This window comes from Cupressus sempervirens, chromosome 3 (genome assembly GCF_028749045.1).
Source record: "Cupressus sempervirens isolate cs-2001-9-10 chromosome 3, ASM2874904v1, whole genome shotgun sequence".
In the NCBI taxonomy this organism is placed as follows: Eukaryota; Viridiplantae; Streptophyta; class Pinopsida; order Cupressales; family Cupressaceae; genus Cupressus; species Cupressus sempervirens.
This window is the reverse complement of record NC_143120.1, coordinates 471,642,990-471,667,823: the sequence shown is the minus strand read 5'-3', so window position 1 is coordinate 471,667,823 and position 24,834 is coordinate 471,642,990. Positions and strand designations below refer to the sequence as shown.

The window sequence follows — 24,834 nt, the reverse complement described above, 5'->3', positions numbered from 1 at the left end:
ATATAAAAGATACATATTCACAAAAAAAAGGGGTTGGGGGATACAAGATCACCCCATGAGTTTAAATGGCACAAGGCTAAATCAACAACTATTCATAAAAAAAAATTATAAAAGCATTAAGTAGAAAGCCCTCAAGCTGCAAGAGCAGTGCTAGTTGAGGGTGGGTCTTTGTCATCAGAACCCTAGAATTCCTTGGGGTCATTGTTTGGCTCAATGGGAGCCCAATTGTCATCAATATCAGCATCAACATCTTTATCTTTGTCTTGTCTGGTCGGAGAAATGGCTAAATTCAATTGAGGGAAAGCCCATTTGGGTTCATGTTGTGTAGATGACCAACCTACGTCAGGGGCAACAAGAGGAGCCATTGGGGACCAGCCCAAGCCCAACCTCTGTGGAGGCAAGGCCGAGCAGTGACGACCACCAAAAACACTAGAAGAGTGGCAATGGGGCTAAGATTAGGGAGTATGTGAGTGGCATGTAGATCTGCTCCAGCCTTGCCGGTGACCACGAGGAGGAGTGCAATCATTGGATAAAGCATCCGAAGGTACTTGGGTGACTATACAGGGCACATTTCCACAGTGAGCTAATAACTCCTATAGGTGAGCAACCTCTAGCATGAATTTGTCAGTTTGTACTTGAATCTGCATCATAACATTATTACAGATACGTTCTTTAGAGTACATAGCAACATGAATATCAAGAAAGTTATGAGCGAATAAAATAGAATTGTGATCCTTCCAAATAGTAAACAAAATCTCCATTCTGAAAGCGTGTCAAATTTGAGCATATCTAAAAGGGAGCCTAAGTGGATCTCCCAGAACAACTATATGCCAAATGAAATCCTCTAGATGAAAAGGCTTGCAAAAATCATGAATCCAGAGACAATACTTTTGGGCTTTTCTACAGAACTAGAAAATGTGCAAGAAGCTCTCAGGCTAGCCACAAAAAGGGCATCGAGGATCTAGGATGCCCAAATGTTAGAGCCAAGGGCCCAAAGGCATGCTTGGAAGAGGAGGCACCAAGAAAAGTGAGCAATCTTTGGCTCTGTAATGGAATGCCACACTGTGGCAAATATATTGCTCCAAGTTTTATGAGAAGAATGCAAATGTCAGCACTGATTGAGAGTATCAACCATTGGACGATGAGGCACCAGCCACCGATACCCCAGGTTGGACTTGTAACTAGTCATACAAGTGGTAGGATAGCACTTCCAATCTTTCCACCATGGGTGAGATGACAAAATACCAAGCTTGTGTAACAAATTAGGAGGGATCGTAGAAACTAGAAGATCATCTAATTGTCAATCTGCACAGATAAGCTTGAATTGCACCTGCAAGTCCTCCTATGAGTGAAGGCTCATATAACCCAGGAAAATAAGTCCTTGGGAATTTTGATACCCCAACAAAACAAGCATAGAGCATTGGCTCCTTGTATCTTGGCTAAAGAAACACCTTGAGTAGCAAACAAGGAAGACCACCAAAGGTTTTGCTAGTTCATTGAGAGGCCATCTCTAAACCCATTACCTACCCAATGAAGCCAAGGTTTGAGAGCTTCTCGGGCTTTTTAAATTCTCTTAACAACAAAAGTACCCTAAATTTGAATAGGTTTAGGAGTCACAAGAAGGTTTTGAAAGCCAATCCCCTTCCAAGCAGTCAGATTAATTGAAAAGCCCTTTGTGCTAAGTAAGAATACTTTTAAAGTTATTTAAAATTATATGCTTTTTTAATTTTTGGGGTTTTTTTGTAACTTTATTGCTTTTGTGATGCTAGTTTAATAATGCCCTAACACTTAGTTACCCAAATTTAGTTCATTTCTCTTTTCCCTTAAAGTGACTTCAACTTGATTTCTTAATACATCAACTATATTGAAGGGGCTTCCAACTACTTATTTATTGTGTTGATGCCTCGTGTTCAACATACAACTAGACCAAATAAAATCTGTGTACTGCTACCCCATGCAAGAATATAGCTAGACCAAATTAAAGCTCCCTACCACTGCCCCATGCGTAGGTAGGGACTTCAGCTGCCTGTAGCCCTTGTTTTTTGAATAATTTCAACCATGGGAAGAAAATAAAAAAATCTCAAAAGTGTTGAAGCATTCAGAGAGAGAGCAAATAAAGTTTGAGTATAAAAATATAAATAAAAAATGGAGCATGGGAAATAATTATTCTAGATCAATTTTAATTTTCAAAATGAAATAAACATAAGGAATAAAAAATGGTGAGGCAATGTAATCGTTTTAAAAATAACTTGATGTTTGATTTAAAATTTAACTTAATATATTCAAAATAATTAAATAATATTATAGTTAAGATTCAATTTCTTAGGTTTTTTAAAGAGTTATTTACTTTCATTTTCTATTGTATTCATGCATAGTAATACAAATTGAATATTTAAATTAATTGTTTAATATTTTGATCTATTTGATTATAATGTGTTTTTTTTTAATAGTATATTTACATGTGAATTTGATTTATCATTAATCTATATTAGAGCATTTTTCTTAATTCATTGATACTCACCTCAAATTAGGATTAAAAAGAAAATATCATTAAGTTTAATTTGAAATATTTAATTTTTTTTTCCTTCCAAATTTAATTTTTAAATTTATTTAATAAAACATCATGTTATTTATTTTATTGGTGTATTTAACTTCGTATTTTTAATATGTTTTGTTTTTTTCATTATTTGTAATCGACATTCTATTCTATTTTCTCAATTAGGTGACAGTAATTTTTTTTAGTCCTTTATTAATTTTGACAAGTATTGGTTTAGGTTCTATTTTTTTTATGACAATGAAATGTCATGGACTATTGTCTTCATTTTATTCTTCTTGAAGTAATAATTAGATTTCAATACCATTTTTTAATAATATTGTTATCAATTTTTTATTAGAAAGTGTGAATCTACAAAAGTCCCTATTTCTTCCCTACTCAAGCATAATAATAATGTTCATGTTTTATCTAATGCATTAAACATTTTATGTTTATCATGACATATTGTCTTATTTAATTCAATATTATATTTTATCGAGCTACATCTATTGCAAAATCAAGTTGTTAATGTGTATTAAGGTATATGCATCTATAACTTATTAGATACTTCTTAAGACAACAACAATTAATGAGTACATTACCATCACCATTTTAAGGTATCAATGAATATACATTGAATTAGTCTCATAACTAGGCATCTAATCTAAATTTCTAATTATTTTGATTTTTTTATAGTATCAATGTGGAATACCACAAAAGTTATCTTCAACAAATGATGCATGAACAATGCAAATATGTTTCAACTAATCACATTCACATATATATTCCTATCAGCATATGCATTACACCTTTTTTTGAGTGAAAGTGTTAGTATAATATTTTAGAACATAAGCCTAAATCTAAAATAATAATGATAAGCTTCATGTCAAAAACACATTCTCTCAACAATGGGGTTGATTTCAATGGACAACTTTTAGATTTTATCTCGGTGATAAATATGAAAAAATAGAACCATCTCTTCTTGGCATTAAGTGCTCTAAAATATGGCCTAGCAAATACAAAGGCATTAAGATTGAACTCATCCAATTTTAAGCATAGGTGAATGAACTTCAAGACACAAAGTGACATACTATAAAGCGCACATGTCTAGGTCTTGGAAATTTTCACCACAAGCAAAATCCAAATCTGGATGCTAGCTCTAAATTAAGTATGGAGCATTTTAAGTCTACTAAAATTTATATTTTAGGCATAAATATATGTTTAATCCCTCTACTATGAATATGAAATAGTTACCAATTTTGATTCCCATATTTAAAACCTTCGTATTACAAATCATATTATATGCCAAAAACTACTAAACAAATTTTTTATATATGTCAAGAGAAGCTCACAAACATTAGGTTAGTAGCCCTTGAAAAAAGTGATATATTGAAGCTTCCCCTAAAGTTAATGAATAATAATTCAAAGCAAATAATGAAGCTTCCCTAGGAATATGCAAAATGGTAAGAAAATATCTTAGTATCAGAAGCAACATATTCTGAACCAATTCCAAGTAACAAAGCATTCCTAGAATGTGTGAAGATTTTTTTTGTCAGACTCTCACACCTTTTTGAATTCATTTTTTATGGCTTCCTTCAACAAGGTATTACATATATTATCTTCCTTAATGATCAGCTATCCCCACAATATTCTTGTCTTACTAGGAAGTCCATCATTTGCAAACTTTGGCAAAGGACTTTACCACTATAGACCCTATATGAGATGTTAAAGAAGAAATGGGAAGGCATTGACTAATTTTTTTACCTAGAGATATAGTTTTTAATACAAAATCATGGTCGCTATGGCCTTTGCATCAATTATTGGATTCCAAACTTTTGTCTTTCCAAATTTGATGATAGGCTCTTCCAATTCTAGATTCAACTTCATAAGTTATATTTGGAGTACATGGAATTATATATTATTGAAATCGTAGCCAATCAAATTAGCATCTTTTTTCATCTTGACAAATTAGCATTTCATTATCCAAACTTTCCATTCACATATTATGTCCTCATTGATGCTCCAAGAAGATACCAAAATATGGGAACAAGAAATGTTCATTGAGAATTTTAGGAATTTATTTTCCCATGGCTTTTCATCTTTTTACATCTCTTCCCATTATGTAAATCTTGAAGTTTCAAATACAATTCCACAAGATTCTAATTTTATCTTAAACAAAGACCAGAAATATCAAGAAATTATACCCTCATTTATGGAAATATTTAATAAGGCATATTGGATTTCCAATTTTTAATTAACTCACATGCACTTGATTATTTCCCCAAGCTCATAAATCAACTTCCAATCAAAGGTTAAAGTTGTTCTTTTTAAAAAATCAAAAAATAGATATTGCTTGCCTTATAGAAAGATTTATCATGAATTTATCCCCTAGCCAGATGGTATTAAATAATGTACTTGAAGATGCAAAAATATTGCATATAAATTCAAAGTTCTAGATCATGTATTAGAGAACCTAGCTAAGGTTTATTGAAAGCAATCACATTGAAGAGATGGTTGATGAAGTTATGTTGGAAGAGGATGAATATTGTCCTCAACCATAGTCACAACTTGATGAGAATGAATTTGATGGTAGCCCACATCATCCCAATTTAGGGGTTATTTAGGAGGAAGATCTATCACTTCATCAACATTTAACTCTTGTAACAACCCCTATATAAGCATCATTAGCTTCATAACCCATTTTTATTAACTACCATAAGGGTCTACAATGAGTGATGCCTCAAATAAGTTCTAAGAGCACTCAAATTTCAAATTCAACTCAATCTGAAGCTAATGGACAAAAAGGTAAATAAATCTCCTTATTACATTTTTTATAATATAACTACCACCAACACACAACAAAAGGATGTTAATCACATAAATATCAGCACTGAGGATTGGGATTTATTGATACTTTATGTTTTTTTTTGTTAATTTTAGTGATTTATTTTTTGTTTATAAGGGAACAATGCATACGGTTGGAGAATGATGTAGCTAACATTGATAGGACTGTAACTCCCTGGCTTGTTGTTACTTATCATCCACCTTGGTATAACAGTTACAAAGCTCATTATCATGAAGCTAAATTCATGCAATAGGAAATAGGAGAGCTTCTTTACAACTATGGCATTGATGTTGTTTTCAATGGTCATGTAAGTGTTTTATTCTCTATATGTTGTAGTCAATGTAAAAATTATGCTTAGACACCTTAATTATTAACCTAATATTACTATTGAGCTAGTGGGATACACATTTTTTGACCTCTTGAGAGGCATGTTAAATGTATGGATTCTTATCCTTTGTCCTTATGAATAGAAAGAAAACCAAAATGTTTTGAGAATTGATCTAAAGACCAACCTCCTTTCTAGTACTTTACCACCAAGTGACTTGTCTTGTAAATGATCATTGTTTCTTGAACATATTCTCATTTTATGGGCTTACTCAAAACCAAAATCCACTTTTGAATGTATACCTGTAAGTATTATGATTGGATGATGGAAAAATGAACCAAGATTTAAACTTAAGATTGATCACCCTCTTTCTAGTAGACTTTTCTATGTCTAAGCTACTCGTTCCTTATGTCACACATATTTAGTTATCTCATAGCCAAGACTCACTTTACTATAATGTTATAAAAGCTGAAAAGTTAAGGAACAAACCAAGGTTCTAATTTAAAACATAACTTTGGTTGGTTTCACTTTCATAAACTTGTAGCATAAGTATAAATCCCAACCTGCATTACTTTGGTTGATTATGAAGTTTTTTATGTTGCTTGTAGGTTCATGCTTGAGAGATCAAGTTGAGTTTTCAACTATACATTGGATCTATGTGGACCTATGTACATAATTGTTGGAGATGGTGCTAAATCATAGGTAACCTACATGTACATAGTGTTTATAAATAAAAAATAGAGGCTGATTATACACAAATCATAATAGAGGATTCATAGATAAGGTCATTTAGTTCTGTAAAATTGATTATTGCAATCAACATGACTAGACTTTAGGACAATACCTAAAAAAATCACACTTTCAAAATAATCAAAAAGTAGGGTCTTTTAACAAATGTGTTAACTAAAGTTTTAGACTTTCATTCCTTTGGGGATGAATAAGAATATGTGATACTTCAAAATATTTTCAAACGACTAGGCTTACATTTCATCATAGATTCCTATTTCAAAGAATTCAAGCTAGATGGAGTAGTTAAACAATTTGATAAGTAAAGACATTTTATGAACATCCACGATGACATTGATGCTATGGAAATAATTGATGGCTTTCAATCCTAGTTTTCTATAAAGGAACACTCCCTTTTAAGTTTTCACACCCTTTCTCAATCACAAGTTATAATTCAGCCATAATAAATCTTGCATATTAAACCTTGATTAATATGACTTCTTTTGTTAAAAGACTATGAAAATTTATGTTTCTAGCAAGCACTGTGTTTATTTCACTTAAGATTATCTTAAGAGGCTCATTAAATCCAACTAGAAATTTTCTTTTGGAATGAGAATTTGTGGTATGAAATACTTTGGAACTATCCCAAATACTACAATTGGAACTTACTATTACAAATAAACTAGGAAGCATAAAGGGGGACAAAGGCACCCATGATACCCTGTAATCTTCAAATGCTTCAAATTTTATGAGACGCATTTCCATTCTACAAAGAAGAGAAAAATATTATTTCTTTATTTGCATTAACCTATTTGTAGTACATGTTAAACATGTACAAGTAGATGAGACTAGTTAGAAAGTCATTATGTACAACATTTCATTAAAATCATTGTTAGAATCTTGGCCCAAGTTTTAACTACATTAATAGATATGAATATTTGACCTCTTATGAGAATTTTCCTAAATGATGAAATTCCTCTATAAGTTTGATTGAAGAGATCTCCTTAGCCAAACCCTCTTCTTTCCCCTGTTTTGTAGCCCTCATTAAATTTCACAATACTATATTGTGAAGGATATGTTGCATCTACTTAGTTTATTATTCTAGTGATGTAAATGAGAGGCTAGTGTCATATGACCAAAACTTAATGCTACGAAATCATGTACCAACAATATTAATAATCTCAAAACTAGAGACTGTTAGATCCCTCTTTTTATCTAGTTGCATAGGACCTATAACACCATTGAAATTAGTTTCAAGTATTGCCTTATGCAATTGTGCCCCTCCTTTCAAGAACATCAAAGCTGCTAGTTTTGAATTTTTTCAACTCTTATTTGATAGTGTGTACTATTCTACAAAAGAGAAATTGTCTCCCTAATTTAGAGAGTTATTGGTAACCTTTTTAACTCTTGTAAATTTAATTTATTTTCTTGAATTTGGATTTTTTTTTTGTCATAGGCCAATCAACTAGAAAGCATAAATATAATCCTATCATCAATACCAATTCCTATAGTTGTCTTCTTCTCAACACTAGGAACAACATGAGGTAATGATGTAAGCATTTATGGGGCATTTTCACTATAAGAAATCACAACAAAAGTATTTTCATCAATTTCAAGCATGCATCCAAATGATTGAAGTAATTTTGATTACTATATCTTCTTCAAGTAAGCTATGAATGCATTTGAAGGAACAATACTTGAATCCCTTCTCACATCTATAGATTAAGAGTAATCAATTTCCTCCTTGCATTCTTCACAATCTGCATGAAGCTTTGCATCTATTTTTTTTTGGGTCATTATTCTAGTTATGTGTTGTGATGTAACAAAATCAATAGGTCTAGATAATGATGCCATATTGAACAAAACTACTATTTGTTGGAAATATAATGTAGGCTAGGTTATTGAGAGGGGAGGGGTGAATCAAGAACCAATAGAACTTTAAACTTATTTCACCAATTAAACCATCGCCACATAATCTGATCTAGTTGCATGCATGAAAGAATGAAAGCAATAAAACATTCATAACACTTTGACACAAGATATGGTAACCCATAAACCTTCCAAATATAAAGTAAAACTGGAGTAGGGATGATACCCACAAGCTTTATGGTTGTAGTATAAAGTTGGCTTGTTAAGGCTTACAATTGACCAATTCTAGCGATCTGCCCTACTAGGATCAATAAGGATTGTTAGGTCAACCTTGTTAAAGGATTTACAAATATACAATATAGTATACACTTTGTTAGGAGATTTGGAATAATATTGTTAAGTCCACCTTGTTAGAGGATTTGACTGATGCACCTATTAGGATGAACCAATGAATGATATTTGATCTGCAACTTTGATTTGCTAAATGAGATTCCTTGAATTGCAATGATCACCTGACTATGATAGATAAGTCTCTGCTATACCTTATACTGCATGTAACCTTATTCAATTCACACTCATCTTCTTCTTGCTTGTTCTCATTCATATTAAATTTTGGATATGATACAATGTATGACATATATACTAGTCCACTTAATTGCCTTCTAGATTCCGCTTAATTACCTAATTCATCATAATTCACCAAGTTGGCCCATTGTTGTAACTCAAGTTCTGTAGACAACTCGGTGATGTTCTGACACTCGAAAAACATTGTCAACACTTAGCAGACTCTGGCACTTGACTGATTTTGAAGCTAGGTCCATACTGATCACTTCAAGTAGTAGGAACTCAGTCAAAATTGTATGACTCAATGAATACTGAGAAACTTGGTAGATTTTGAAATGCTTAGTTGATACTACAATGCTCAATCAACACTGAATTCACTTGGTTAACACTGTGAGCTCAGAAGATACTGATGTACTTGGTTAATACTATAGATATTAGTTAACACTAAGATCTTCATCACTTCTACTAGAAAGCTCAGTAGACTCTACTACACTTGAGAAATATTGTAAACTATCTCAGATGCTTGGTAGATATAATGAAGCTTGGCATGAACTGCAATGTGACTAGTTAGCTCAATAGCAATTGAAACACTTGGTTAACACTGCTAGAAGAATGATAAGCTCGGTAGAAATTGTAGAGCTTGGTAGCAATGAAACCAACTGACTAGGTGTTAAGTCACTAATAGAAAAATTGACCTTAATGTTAACAATCTCCCCCTTTGGTATTAGTGACAAAAATACTTATCATACCAATAATCTAAATCTCCAACTTGGTTTTGACTAATGTCTACTATTGTAGCTCTATAACCTTTTACTCTATTTTTACTCTATTTTTTTATTTTTCAAAATTACTTTTGTAAACTATTTTTTGCTTATCTATACATGTGGTTCCTATCATATTACTACTCCCCCATACATATATCTAGAGTATGATAATATTCTCTCTCTATACAATAATCTTCTCCCCCTTTTTTGACATATATACAAAAGGTGCAAAATATTTACAAGTTAATATCAAAATGTGACAAGAAATCACTATGTACCTTCAAAATTATTGTCATGGTCTTGTCATAATTCTCTTACAATATCTTAGATGCATGCAAGGCTATCTGTACTTCTTCTAAAAGTTCCATCATGTGATAAGCTATGGAAAAGTTATTGTCATGGATCAATGTCTTTGCATGTGCAATGTGCTTTTTCAGTGCATCCATGTTGGGAAGGATCATACCTTGAATATCTTCAAGTGTGGCCCTAATCCTAGCTTCTTCCCTTAGTAATTTTTTATAAAGATCTGTCAAGTACCTAATCTTCACAAAACATGCAAGGCTACAACTGGGATCAAGTGATAATTGATGTGCATTTTCCTTCAAGTCCTCATCTATCTTGGATAGTTTATCCTTGATTTCCATAGAAAAGATAGATGTATCATTTAACTTAACAAATAAAGAAACAACATTATTTTTAGATACTTAAGTGTATAAAGAATAGCAGATAATTCTAATTGGCTAATAACTATCTTCTATGCTACCTTCTCCAAAACTTTGTTTCCAAATTTTCTCTTTGCCTTCTGTAAAAGTTTTTCTTGTCCAAATCTTCATTACATTTGTGAACAACTTCAACAAGTTGATCCAAAATTGGTTGCTTCTCATCAACCTCAATACTTAGTGCATCAATGAATATGCTTTTTATATCCTCAAGCACTAGATTCTTATTTTTCTTCTCTTCTCTGAGCTTTTGTTGTCTTACTCTCTTCTTCCACAACTCTCCAAGGGTATCCATTTGATTAGGATTTAGATTGGAAAGATCCCAATATGGTATCACAATGTCCTCCTTTAGATCAATTTCTTTAGTAGATTCTTCTACTTATTTTCCCTTTTCATTCTGAATAGCAGAAGGAACAATTTCCTTTCCTTTGCTCAAAACATTTGTGCTTGGTTGAGGATTGACTTCAACTGTCATTTAACTTGTTTTGGATACACTTGGTAATGAAACAATAGTATAATTAGTAGAAAAAATAACAAAAGTAGAAGAAATAATATTAATAGCAAAAATATCTTGATGTAGCTCGGTAATGCTTGATGCTGGAAAGAATGGAGCCTGCTACATGGTAGATGAAGAGATGGTAACTTCGCTCATCATAAAACTTGGTAATGTTGCTCCAAAGATTAGTTGGGTGCTTAGTAATGCAGTTTTTACCTCAACCAACTTAGTAGAAGCTTTCTCTAAGCTAGGTTGCAATAAGTCTTTTCTCAGAGAATAAGGAAAGGAGCCCATAACCTCTACTACTATCTTTACTACATCAGATTCTTGAATAATCTGAACCTTAGGAAGATCTCCTTCTATAGCTTCTTTCTCTTCTTCATTTTCAGCACCAACATTATCACTATCATCAATTTCTACATCTTTATTATCTTTTGCCACAACTTCTTCATCATCATCCTTGTCATCAATCTTCACAACTTGATCATTGGGTTTGTGCATCCCATAGATTTTTTTCCATGCAATAGTATTTGATTTCACAATTGACTCAATATCCTTTGATAGGATCAACAATGCAATGAACTTTGGTTTTAGTTTTGTTTTATTCTCCCTTAATGGTTTCTTTACCTCTTTGTCATAAGACTTGACATGAGTTGTCTCAAGGTCTATTCTTTGATGTCTCTTGAAACATTTACTGCATTTTCCCATACCGGTGCAACTAACTTGAGAATTGCATCAGGAACTTGTGCTTTTAGCTCATCAGGAGATTATTTTCATTTAACCATATTTGCCACTAGGACAACCTCTATCAGTTTCTTTTCTTCTACACTCCTAGTGTCATACTTAAGAGACTTGAAGTATGCAATCCACCTCCTTCTTCTATTCTTTTTAATATCTCTACAAATATAGGGGAAACCTTCTAAAATATTATTTGTTCAGCTTCATCTTCATCCTCTCCAAGATTTAGTTTCTTTCTGGAATTTGTTGCTCTTCTAGTGAACATAGTGGGGGATGATTTTGTAGGTTTGGTTATGATTACCTTTCCTTTCTTCTTGGGAGGCTGCTCCTCTTTAGGTTCGTCTTCCTCTACATCTTCTTCTTCAAGGTCATCACCTTGTCCTTCAGTTATCAAGAGAGGGGAACTAGAAGATTTGGTGGCCTTTAGTAACTTCTCCACTTTCTTCCTTCCTCTCTTCACTGCTTGAGGAAGCTTGATTTGAAGTTCAATTTTGGCTTTAACCTCCGCATAGGTGCCAAAATAATGTGCCTTGGGGTCTATTAGATCATTCAAGAGAACCTCAATAATGTTCTTGGTTCCATCTATGTTAAACTCATATCCCAGGGGTTAACTCATATCCCAGAGGTTTAACCCATGCCACCCTTGGCCTTACTACCTGAATATAGACCTTGTCACAGTCAACCAGAAAATAGATATCCTATTCATAGTCCACTACCAACTTCCTTGGTATTCTGAATCTATTTTGCATTTTCTCCTTGAAGGACTCAAAGTAGTTATCCATTATACTTTCTAAATTTTCACCCATCTCTACTATAAACTCATTGATTTGATATAACACTGGTGTGTCTTTCTTCCATACCATACTTCCTTTTGAAGGAAAAAACTTTTGTACATAGAAGAATAAACAAGTCAACAAAGAACCAAAATTACATGGGTTGTTATTTGAGACTTGGATTCTTTCCATGTTCTTGCTGAGTTGAATCAACTATAGCTTAGCAAGGTCAAAAGATAGATTTTTCTTCACCACCTTCAACGCTAGGTCAACATCTTGGCATGATATGTTGTTCAGAGGGCTCTAGTTGTATATCTTATGTTCTATCACATGGATACCAAACTTCAACTCCATGTTTGTGACACCATTCAACTTCATTCCTCTTTCATCCTACTTAGCAAGAGTTCTCTTAGCCAATTCAACCCGACCTAGGGTTTTCCTGACCTTTGCCTTGTTCAACATCGGCAACTTGATTATCATGTGGATCATTTTCTTCATAATTTGGATAGGGTGATCATTTTCTTCATAATCTGGATAGGGTGATCCAACGACAAATGCATTTCATGAACTCATCTCAAAATGAACGTAATCCATTTTCCTTGAAAATCTCTTGGCATATGCAAGATATGCGTCAAACCCTTCATTTCTAGATGTTTATGCTCAGGTTTCAAAACACCATCCACACATAGCTCATTGAATGTCTGGTTCATTTCTAGGGTTCCCAGTTCTTGAATTGAGTAGTGATAAAATGACCTAATGTCATGAATGAGAAGTACCTTTGGTGGAATCTAATATTGTGCTCTAGCAAGGTCAAGTGCCTCTACAACTGCTAGACTCAACTTAAATGTGGGAGCCTTGCAATCAATTCCATGAACCAACATCTTCGAACCTTTCTTCACCTTACTATTGGAAGATGCCATTCTACTCGATAGGGTTTTGAACACAAGATAAATCTTCAATAACAACTACTTTGAATCACTCGGGAGCTCTGAAATTTCTCTTTTCTATACACTTTAGAAATTTTTTGTGAAAAAATACATTCAATTTTCTCATTTTAACAACATTTTGTCTTTATGATCACCATTAATGCTTTGTACAAATGTTTTCTCGGTGATAGGTTGTCCTCCACTTAGTTTGGTCTTTATTTCTTGGAAGACACCTTCAACTTGGTAAGGTTACCATCACTCAGTCTAAATTTGGTACTCAATAGAGTCACCAACTCAACATCTGCATCTAGAACTAGGTAAATATATGCAACCTGACCTTGCTTGGTAAGGTCTTGCAACTTGACCTTGCTTAGTAAGGTCTTCAATTGTCATCATAGCTCAGTGATCCTTGTGCATCTTAAATGTTGATATGGATTTTATTCTTGCTAACTGGAATTGGTATGGGATGTCTTCTTTTGAATCTTAGTTCCAGTAATCTCCATGGATCTAACTTGAAATAGTTGAGTCACCCAACTCATTTACTTGGGTGTCAATAGTTTCATGACTTTGGCTTGCATTCTCTAGAGATTTTTGCACCCATTGCTGCCTCATTTTTTTAATGATATTGTTAGCCTTTGTTTTCTTTTCATCTTCAATTCTTCCTCTATTCATATAGTTCTTGGCAAGATGTCCAAGTTTTGTACGCAGAAAACACCTTTTTGTATTGTCTCTCTTCCTTGTGTGATATTTTATACAAAATTTTTCAGTGTGTCCAAACTCACCACAATAGTGACAACTACATCATGTATTGTAGTCTAAACCAAATATTTCTTTCACAATTTTCCTTATTAGGTTCCACTTCTTGGTCTTGCATTCTAAAGATTTATGTCCTTGTTTGTTGCAATTGTGACACTTTCCTTCAAACTTAGGTTTCTTTGTGCATTCACTTGCTCTGTGTCCTATTGTGTTGCAACTGTAGAACTTTCCATTGATGCTTTACCATTTCTCCAACACTTATTTGATGTATGACCTATCTTACCACAATGAATACAAGTAGGTCTTTTATTCTTTTGAGCTATTTTTTGAGATGTTTACCTTCATCTATATATCCTAATCCAACTTTACTTTTATGTCTATATTGACTTTTCTCATTCAATTGATTCATGCTTTCTTGAGATTTCATCATTCTCTCATTGGTTTTCTTTTCCATGCTAAGATCATTCTGCAGTCTTTCATTTTCTGACCTTAGGTTCATAAGCTCTTGATTTGCATCATTGAGTTGATCAATAAAGTCTATTTACTGAAGAGATAGTCGTTGAATTTCATTTTCCTTTTCTTCTATTTCTTCTTTGCTATTGTCCTTTTGTTCCATGACTCCACACACTCTAACTAATTGGATTTCTTTCTCTCTTTTTAGATTTCTAACTTCTTCTTGAAGATTGAGATTCTTCTCAAGAAGGTCTTTGATTGTTACATCAACTTTTTTCTGAACTTCTTCTTAGCATAAGTCTTCAATTCTTTCTTCAATGTAGAGATTGTCATTAATCTGTGCTGATAGATCTTTCCTTCTTTACAAGGATTGAGAGAGTTGCTCCTTTTCTTTCTTGAGTTGTCCAATAGCCAATTCCATATCCAAATTTTCATTCTCAGTAGCCTTTTCTAGCCTATATACCTCCATTGCCTCTGATATTTTCTTAAGTTGTTAATCTTTTGATGTGAGAACCAAACTCTTTGATACCAATTGTTGAAAATATAAGGTAGGCTAGGTTACTGAGAGGGGATGGGGTGAATCAAGAACCAATAAAACTTTAAACTTAATTCACCAATTAAACCATCATCACATAATCTAATCTAGTTGCATGCATAAAAGAATAAAAGAAATAAAACATTCATAACACTTTGACACAAGATATGGTAACCCAGAAACCTTCCGAATAGAAAGTAAACCTGGGTGGGGATGATACCCACAAGCTTTATGACTGAAGTATAAAGTTGGCCTATTAAGGCTTATAATTGACCACTTCTGGTGATCTTCCCTATTAGGAGAAATAGGGACTATTAGGTTCGTCTTGTTAAAGGATTTACAAACATACAGTGAAGTATGCACTTTGTTAGGAGATTTGGAATAAGACTACTAAGTCCACCTTGTTAGAGGATTTGACTGATGTACTTGTTAGGATGAACCAATGATTAATCTTTGATCTGCAACTTTGATTTGTTGAATGAGATTCCTTGAATTGCAATGATCACTTGAATATGATAGAAAAGTTTTTGTTATACCTTATACTACTTGTAGCCTTCTTCAATTCACATTCATCTGCTTCTTACTTGTTCACATTCATATTAAATTTTGGATATGATATAGTGTATTACATATATACCAATCTACTTAATAACCTTTTGAAGTCGGCTACAATTATACCAAATCCATCATAATTCACAAAGTTGGCCCATTGGTGTAACTTAGATTCTAAAGACAACTCAGTGATGTTCAAACACTCAAAAAACACTGTCAACACTCGACAGACTCTGGCACTTGGCTGATGTTGAAGTTTGGTCCATACTGATCACTTCAAGTAGCAGGAACTAGATCAACACTGTATGACTTGGTGAACATTGAGAAACTTGACTAGATACTAAAATGCAAGTGGTTGATACTGTGATGCTTGATCAACACTAAATTTACTTGGTTAACATTGTGAGCTCGGTAGATACTGATGCACTAGGTTAACACTACAAAACTCAGTTAACACTAAGATCTTCATCACTTCTACTAGAAAGCTTAGTAGAGTCTACTACACTTGGGCAGTACTATAAATTGTCTCATATTCTTGGTAGATACTATGAAGCTCAACATGAACTACAATCTGACTATTTAGCTTAGTAGCAACCAAAACACTTGGTTAACACTACTAGAAGAATGATAAGCTCAATAGAAACTGTAGAGCTCAGTACCAATGAAATCAACTAACTAAGTGTTAAGTCACTAATAGACAAATTGACCTTAATGTCAAAAATATTACTAAGGAATTCATTATGTAAACCCAAAAAACTCAAATCAAGAACTGCTCAATCAAATTTTCAATGAATAGGTTGAGCTGATATAAATATCCAAAAGGCCTCAAGAACACATTTGAGAATTTGGCACATTTTGAAAACTTTTATCCCCATGGTCAAGCAATTATGTATTCATTGATAAACATGCCACCCTTAAATATGAAAATACTACATATTCTTATAGGACAGCATGACTACAAGTGCATATATAAAACTTTGCCTTATCATTGTATTAAATCCATATATAAACCTATACATGTTGCAAATATAAATTATTATTTAATAGAAAAATCAAATCGTGTCTTCATATATCAAAAGGTTGTGCTTTATGACCATAAGTGCTAAATGCCAATCACAAGAACTACACCGTATGTTATTTTCCAACTCTCTTGTCCTACTACAACATTAACATATGAAAAGGTACTTAAGAAAACATAAGACTTTAGAAACAGAAAAGAAACATTGGGTAGGATTCCTTCATATTGATAATTTAAGTCTTAATTTTAAATACTAATACTACCTAAGATGTTAACTATAAGGAAGAAAAATCCTTGAAAAGAAAAATCTCTTAACAACCTTTTAGAAATAACATATCTCATAAATATGGATTGAAAGAGCCCTTTTTTTCATGATTTGATAATAAACTTTGATTCAAACGTTCAACTGTTGTCTTATCCTTGTAGAATATTTCTAGTTAGAAAAATTTATTTTTGCATTGCTCATTAGCTAGGATAAAACAACTTTACAATATTAGCATAACTGTTATTGTATATATTTCTCTCTCTAAAAAGAGTCATTTTACAAAGAAAGCATATATTCTTACCATATTTTATAGATTCATACAATATGTTAGTCCCAAAAGAAGGGCTATCTATATTTTATTTCAGTAGCCTCCTGACATTCTTATAACAGTGAGATAAAAAGTGGGACGAAGAAGTGAGCAATTATAGTATACCTTAAATAAACATGGCTTCATGGGATTCCATGATTATTGCACATAAAGAGTACATTTTTCAAAGGCCAAAATTCACAACTGCTTCTGACATTCTCTCAAATAATAATAATAAGTTTGAGGATATAACTTGAACATAGTATGCACAAAATGAATTTGAGGAAAATATTCCAGACTAATATATAATGGAATTAAAATAAGCATTAAGGAGAAACAAAAAATGTCTACTCTAATTGTAAGGTTTTCTTAATGGAAATTAAGCCTCCATATAAAGTGTTCAATGGAAAGACAAATTCTCTCTTTAAAAATATGGATTCTTTCTTATATCCTTAAATAACATTCGTAGATCAAATGAATGGAAGGTGGTTTTGATCAAAACACATACATAATGGACAAACATAAGTAGAAAAAAGGATTTGTGGGTTGCTATTAGTCAAAAAAAAAAGAGGTGTCTATGGATCTATTATTGATAGACTCTTGGTAAAGAAGAGATGATGAGCATTTGTAGCAGCCAATAGTACCAAGGGTTATTATGCCCAAGGAGACATAATGATAAATATTGGAGATCAGTGGTAACCATATGGGAATAATTCCTTCATTCGTTGATTATGATTTAGGAACATATTGTATTATATTGTGTTATGGTCCATAGGCAGTGAAAGGAAGAGAAACAATTTCTTAAAAGCTTTGAATTTCATGGATTTATTATGATAAGTTTGATAACACTAATACTTTGGCCTTGTAAACCATGACTTGAATTTCTTTTAAAGATAGATGAAGACTTTACCATCATAGGGCTAACTACAAACCTTAAAGACATATCAAAATTTGAAAGCATGATATGCCCATCCTCTCTTACAAGTACATTTTTTGGCTTAAGGTTGTAAACAACTCCTAGCACATATAGGTATTTCAAAGCTAGAAGAACCTTTGCCACATAATATCATATTGCTTTCTTAGAGAATTATTTTCCTCATTATCATTGGTGAAGAGTGTGTAAATATCTTTCTAGACAATACTCCATAACCTAGCATGAGAACTTGTTTGTCTCAAAGTGAGTGTATAATGTAGGGAGAAAAGGATAGTCCTAAGTTTCCAGTATTTCCCTTTCAGTTTAAGCTCTTAGCAACTTTTTTTGTCTTGCTAGAGGGCCTTTTCCCATCACCTTCATTGCAAAGTAGCATCTTGTACTACATAATATTGAAAGATAAACATTGCATATGTTTCCACACCCTAGCTTTTTAAGCAATTTAAAATGGTGTGATCCCAAATTTCCATTCTGCATTCTAACTACTTGAATGGCTTCCCATCATAGATCATTGGAATTGTGAGGCTTGTTGGTACTACTACTTAAATTTTTGTAGGTGCTTTCATCACATAACCTTGTTATTATTACTATCTCTCCAATACTACTTTGAGCACTTTCAATAAAACCTCCCTTTTTACTAAATTTGAAAATTTCAATAGTCTTTGGTATAGAATTAGCCACTACGAGTACCATCACTTAGTTTTGCACTCGAACTATTTTTAACACTACTTGGTGTTGTCATAACACTCGTGATGTCATTATTGTTGTGAGGATTGAGATTGTTGCTTGTAGAAAAGGAAGCATTGCATATTCCTTTTTCATTCAGTTTAAATGATCCTTTATGTGACAAGTCTTTTGGTTAATGAAAAATGACTTTAGCTTACTATGAGTTACAACAAGCTGATGATGCTGAAGTAATTATTACAAATAATGCTTAATTTACCTTGGACATATTTGTGTAACCCCTCAATGGATGCTTCACCTTATTTTGCTCAAGTGACTAGGTGCAATTTGTACATGAGACTTGATCTATATGACCCACTCTTTTATTTTGTGGGATTGTAGACACATTAAATACATGATTTAGGTTCCTTGTTTTGTATGCTTCTCTTGATGAATGTCTCATAATACTTCTGGCAGTTCCTTGAGAAACACCCTTGTTCTACTTCCACTTTTGGAAGTGGTTGATTGTAATGAGTCTACTTTATATAATGCATTGTGCACTACACCCTTTAATGGTGACTTCTAAGTAGCTACTTCTATGACCCATGAAATATCACCTTCCTTAGATGCTTGCTCCAACATAATTTTCTCTAATGGGAGCGCATTCCCCCCTAGCTTCAACTTTTGTTTCACAAGACCACCTTCTTATGCTCTAAAAGTACCAACCTTCACTATTTTCTTTAAGATAGTTGCATCTAAAACCTAGGTAATTCCGAGGCTGGCTTGGATGACTATTTGAAATTCACTTCTGATGACCTAGATTTTACCATTAATCATAATGTAGCATTCTCAATGTAATTCATGTACACAAGGCCATGAATTCTATAACAACTAGAAGATACACTTTTAAAGTTTCTTCCACCACAATCCTCTAATTCCTTTAACCTCACTACAAATAATAGAGTTGCATCTTTTTTCTAAGGCCATATAATGTTTAGCCTATGTCAATATGTAGTTTGCATCAACCAATAGCTTACAAAAAAAATTACTCTATACTAAAATGATTACATTCCTATGTTGTTGAGATCGCATAGAAGAGCAGATGGGTGTCCTTGTTTGGTGGTGAACAAGAGCAAAAGAGTGGATGAAGAGGAGAGTAGACACCCTATGGTTTAATGGGGAAAGATTCCTAGTCAAAGGTAAATTATGGTTTCTCCCTTCATTAAATTAAGAAGATTTAAATCATTGTTATTCGCTGACCCAAAGAAGGATTTCCTGCCACAAGTTTCTATGCATACTTTACCATATCTTATGTTTATTGATACTAATTTTCAAAGATTTTTCTAACAAATACTAATTACTTAGGGATCCACTTTGAGGCAAATAATCATCATTTTAAAGGATATTACAATTCATGTTAAAATATATTTTCATTAATGTCAAATCAAAATCAGATTGGAACAATATTTTGTTTGAATTGCTATTATGTTTAAATGTTGATCACATTATATCACTATTTTAAATAAGGAAAAAATATATTTTCAATTTAAACTAGTGGATATTGTTGGCTTCTGAATTAACAACTTTTGAATAACCCAGTGATAAGAACACATACACCTAGGGACCACTAATTCCCATGCTCAATGTACCTATTCAGACACCAGGGCCAACTATAAGGCTATACTCTCCTTCTTCTTTAGGCTCTGCAAAACCTAGGCGAGTGGAGCTCAGATTCTTTAAATGGTACCAGTGTAAAGGCATATAATCAAATCTATAAAATATAGAAAAACCCCAGAATTTTATATGTTTATGCAAACATTCATGGACGTGAAATAGCTAATAACAAGACGTGTGAATCTGATAAACTAAGTGAGGGTAACTCTTTTCACCTCTTAAACTAAAAGGGAAAAGATATTTGATTAAAGATTTGAATTAGCATAACCTGGGTATGCAACAACAAAAACATATAATCTCCAAGCTGATTAGTTCCTTATCTATTGGGCATAAACTAAATCAGAACATACACAAGGGTACCCAAAATATACTTGTATACTCAAATATCAGATCTATCTATCTACCTTGCAAATAGATATCTATCTTCAAATGAAATTCATACTTATCAAATTCTCTTATGATCCTTCTAGTTCTATCAATGCATATAAAACAAATTACTCAAGTTCTTGACTTAATAACAAGACACACAGTGGCATACAACTTCAAGTAAAAGTTGCAACTAGACAATATGCACTTTGGGCATATATCAACAAAAAACTAAAAACCCACACAGAGGAGACAAACTTCATCTTGAAACATCAAGTAAAGCTTTTTATTCATTTCTTTAAAATCAATACATCATGTTGTATGCAAAACTCAAAGAATAACACAAGGGGTGACTGTATAATCTAAATGCTTCAAGAAATTACATTGTTGTTCTTCATAACAGAGAAAGTGCTAAGAAATATGGTCTCATAGTAATTAGACTAGAACTGGAATCAACCTTGTGGTTTCTCAGTTGCAGAAAATGGAACAAGAACCAACTATGGTCTCACAATAGTTGGGGAGACTCTCAACCCAAAAACTGGAACCCTTACAATGAGAAGAGAAGGAGAAAACTCATAGATCAAATTCTGATATTGACATGTGTCCTGTTGAAACTCTTTATTCATCTGCTATTAAAATTGATCTCCTCTTTTCCTCTACCAACAAATCAAATCCCATCAATGTTGTAATAGAATGTTTGAAAATATCTCTTTAAAATTAATGAGGAAACCCCTTTCTAAAGGAATATCAGATTGATATCATAACGTATGCAGGAGCCCTCAATTTGATTTGGCTTGTCTTGTTCTTCCCTCAGCTGTGAATCCTCAACTTCTTCCAACCGACAAAAACCTTATCTTCTACATTTGCCTTTAAAAAACATTCAATTCTTGCTTTATGGTTGCTTAGTGAATTTGATCTCATGCAAATCTGATATGAATCTGATTGTATTCTATCTAAAAACAACAAATCTATAATATTGCTAAGAATACCCCAGAAACACAAAAATTCCTATAGCTTTTTTTGTTGAATGCCTATGTAAGATCTTACTGCAAAAATGAAAAAAAAATCTTCTCCCAGTTTTGGCAGTATATCATAGTGTGTATTTCAGATAAAAATAGTGCCCCTGAGGTCGATTTGAAAATCCAAGCCCCAAGCCATAAACAAAGCAATATAATTAAAATTTTAAATGACCATATAGTTGAAACTATATAATATCATCAAATTAATTTAAATCTTTCAACTTGAAAATGTATGCTTAGTTTCCAGAATATCTCATTTTAATTTTTCACCTTAATACTTCATCTTATCTTTACGTGGGCACCACATGTCAATCTCTCATTAGTCAAAGTACCCAGGCACGAGATCCACACATCAACCTTAATGGTAAGATCTTAAGTGTATTTCTTTCCTTTCACAACCCTACATTGACTTCCTTTCATGATCCTATGATGACTTCGTAGCATCTCAGGGGTCCATTTTACATCTTACGATCCCATGAGACTATCGTATTATCTTAACTCCTCTAATTTCTCCTTACGATCTTAAGATTGGTCGTAGCATCGTAGATCCTTTTCCTTAATGTCCTAATCACACACCTACTTTGTATCATCGTAAGCTTCCATTTTTCCACTGTACCCAGGCACGAGATCCACACACATCAACCTTAATGGTAAGATCTTAAGTGTATTTCTTTCGTTTCACAACCCTACATTGACTTCCTTTCATGATCCTATGATGACTTCGTAGCATCTCAGGGGTCCATTTTACATCTTACGATCCCACGAGACTATCGTATTATCTTAACTCCTCTAATTTCTCCTTACGATCTTGAGATTGGTCGTAGCATCGTAGATCCTTTTCCTTAATTTCCTAATCACACACCTACTTTGTATCATCGTAAGCTTCCATTTTTCCACTCTTTATCTCACGCCATGTCGTAGGATTGTAGCCTTTGGTCTTTCTTCTTCTGGTCTCACGCCATGTCGTGACATCATAAGTCCTCCTTCCTTCATTTCCGAATTCATCATAGCATCGTAGATCCTTTTCCTTAATGTCCTAATCACACACCACTTTGTATCATCGTAAGCTTCCATTTTTCCACTCTATATCTCCTCCTTCCTTCATTTCCGAATTCATCATGGCATTGTAGATCCTTTTCCTTAATGTCCTAATCACACACCACTTTGTATCATCATAAGCTTCCATTTTTCCACTCTATATCTCACGCCATGTCGTAGGATTGTAGCCTTTGGCCTTTCTTCTTCTGATCTCACACCATGTCGTGACATCATAAGTCCTCCTTCCTTCATTTCCGAAATCACGATGACCTACAAAGTGATGCCACGTGGCACTTTTTTGGTCTTTGTTGACTGTTAAAATCTCTTCTTTGTCCTCCACCAGCTGTCCCCACACTGGGACCCTCCACGCGAATGTTGAGTCTTAAAAGTCAAATCTTTTAGACAACTGTATAGTGTCCGCTTGCATATAAAAAGACTTAAAAGTCCTCAAAGCTGGGGGAATGTGGAATAAGTAAAAACAATGTTATCTCCAAATATAGAAAAGGGCGTCACCTGGTCACAACAAAAACTTCAAACCAAGACTGCGCAGCTAGACGTTAGATCATCCATTACTCTCATTCCGCAAGAATCCATCGACGCGTCTTCTCCATGATCTCACTTCAACATATCGGATTCAACCTTCTATAGCTAGCGGTTTCCTCCATGTGCAGTTGGGGAGAAGATGCTTACAGCGGTGAAGTCAACCAACAATAATTTCAACATTTGTAAGGAAGAAAATGGACTGCCCCTTCGGGTTTTAAGGAGTGATCTGACCTGAGGAAATAAAAATGATGGTGGAGCCAGGGCACAGACCATACCATATGATGGGTACCTCCATTTTCATTTACCGACAAGATGCATCAGCATATTGGAGAGAGGCGACCTTTTCTTAGCAAAAATCATCATGCTTATGAAAAACTTCCTGCACGCAAAGATCCTTGCTATGTCGTTCTCTCCATCCAATTTCTGCCACAGATGTATGAAACAGAGTAGCAACCCCCCTTGCGAGAAGGAAACAAGAAAGCAAGGTTCCTCACCTATTCCGCATGCTAGACTCATCAAATCGATGTAGCATCCAACATATCGAAAGACACTCTCAAAATGACTCTTCTAGTTACAAATTCCTGATCATGTATTCATAGAAAAGGCTTGAAGATTGGTAGCCACTTCAGGAATGCTGGAGGATATGCATAAGGAGGAGCATCATCTGGCAAAAGACCAAACACCATCAGTCCCCACGTGGATCCCAAGTATCTACTATTGCTCTTAATTTGGGCATTACTATATGATCCAGAATGGTGTATGGTGTGCACCGGTCAATTGTTATGCTTAGGCAAGAAATCATTGATGTCATTACCCACCTCTATGTCCTTCATATATGTCAAACAATTCCCATGTCTTTCGTGGGCTTCTACATCACACATGCATGTCTGCCAATGCACACTCCAACACCAATGGGGAGAAATGAAAGGTGTGACCAGAGATGCTAGCCAATTTATTCAACATTTCACTATTCACCAATTTGAGAAGAACTACAATATGAACTAGAGGAAGGTCATGCCCTATTCATAAACTGCAATCACTATAATTAGTCCACATAGATATCTGATGAACCTATATATAAACATTGATAATGCTTCTTTATCCATCAATCTTATTCCCCCCTTTTGTTATGTTGTGACTGCTCAATGTCGCCCTTCAAAATGGTGTTATGCATAGATTGAAAACCCTTTAAAATATTCAAAACACTAAACCTCTTCAAACATGTTAAAACCCCTCAATACTGTGTCAAGCTGACATAATTAGTTGGGCCCCAGAGTGGGTCTAGCTAAAAAAAAAATATCAAACTGAAACCTCTAAACTATCAGATTGATCCAATGAACTTACCTCCTGATTGAAAACAATTTAGAACATTGATTCAACCTTTAAAAACCCATTTTAAACCTTTTTAACAAACTATCAATGTTCATGCCAAAGGG

The 24,834-nt window shown here is 33.6% G+C and overlaps 1 pseudogene; it reads right to left on the bottom strand.

Moving 5' to 3' along the window:
* Positions 1-337: 337 nt before the first annotated feature.
* LOC149567185 (serine/threonine-protein kinase KIPK1-like) lies at positions 338-22,891 on the bottom strand (annotated as a pseudogene).
* Positions 22,892-24,834: the final 1,943 nt, after the last annotated feature.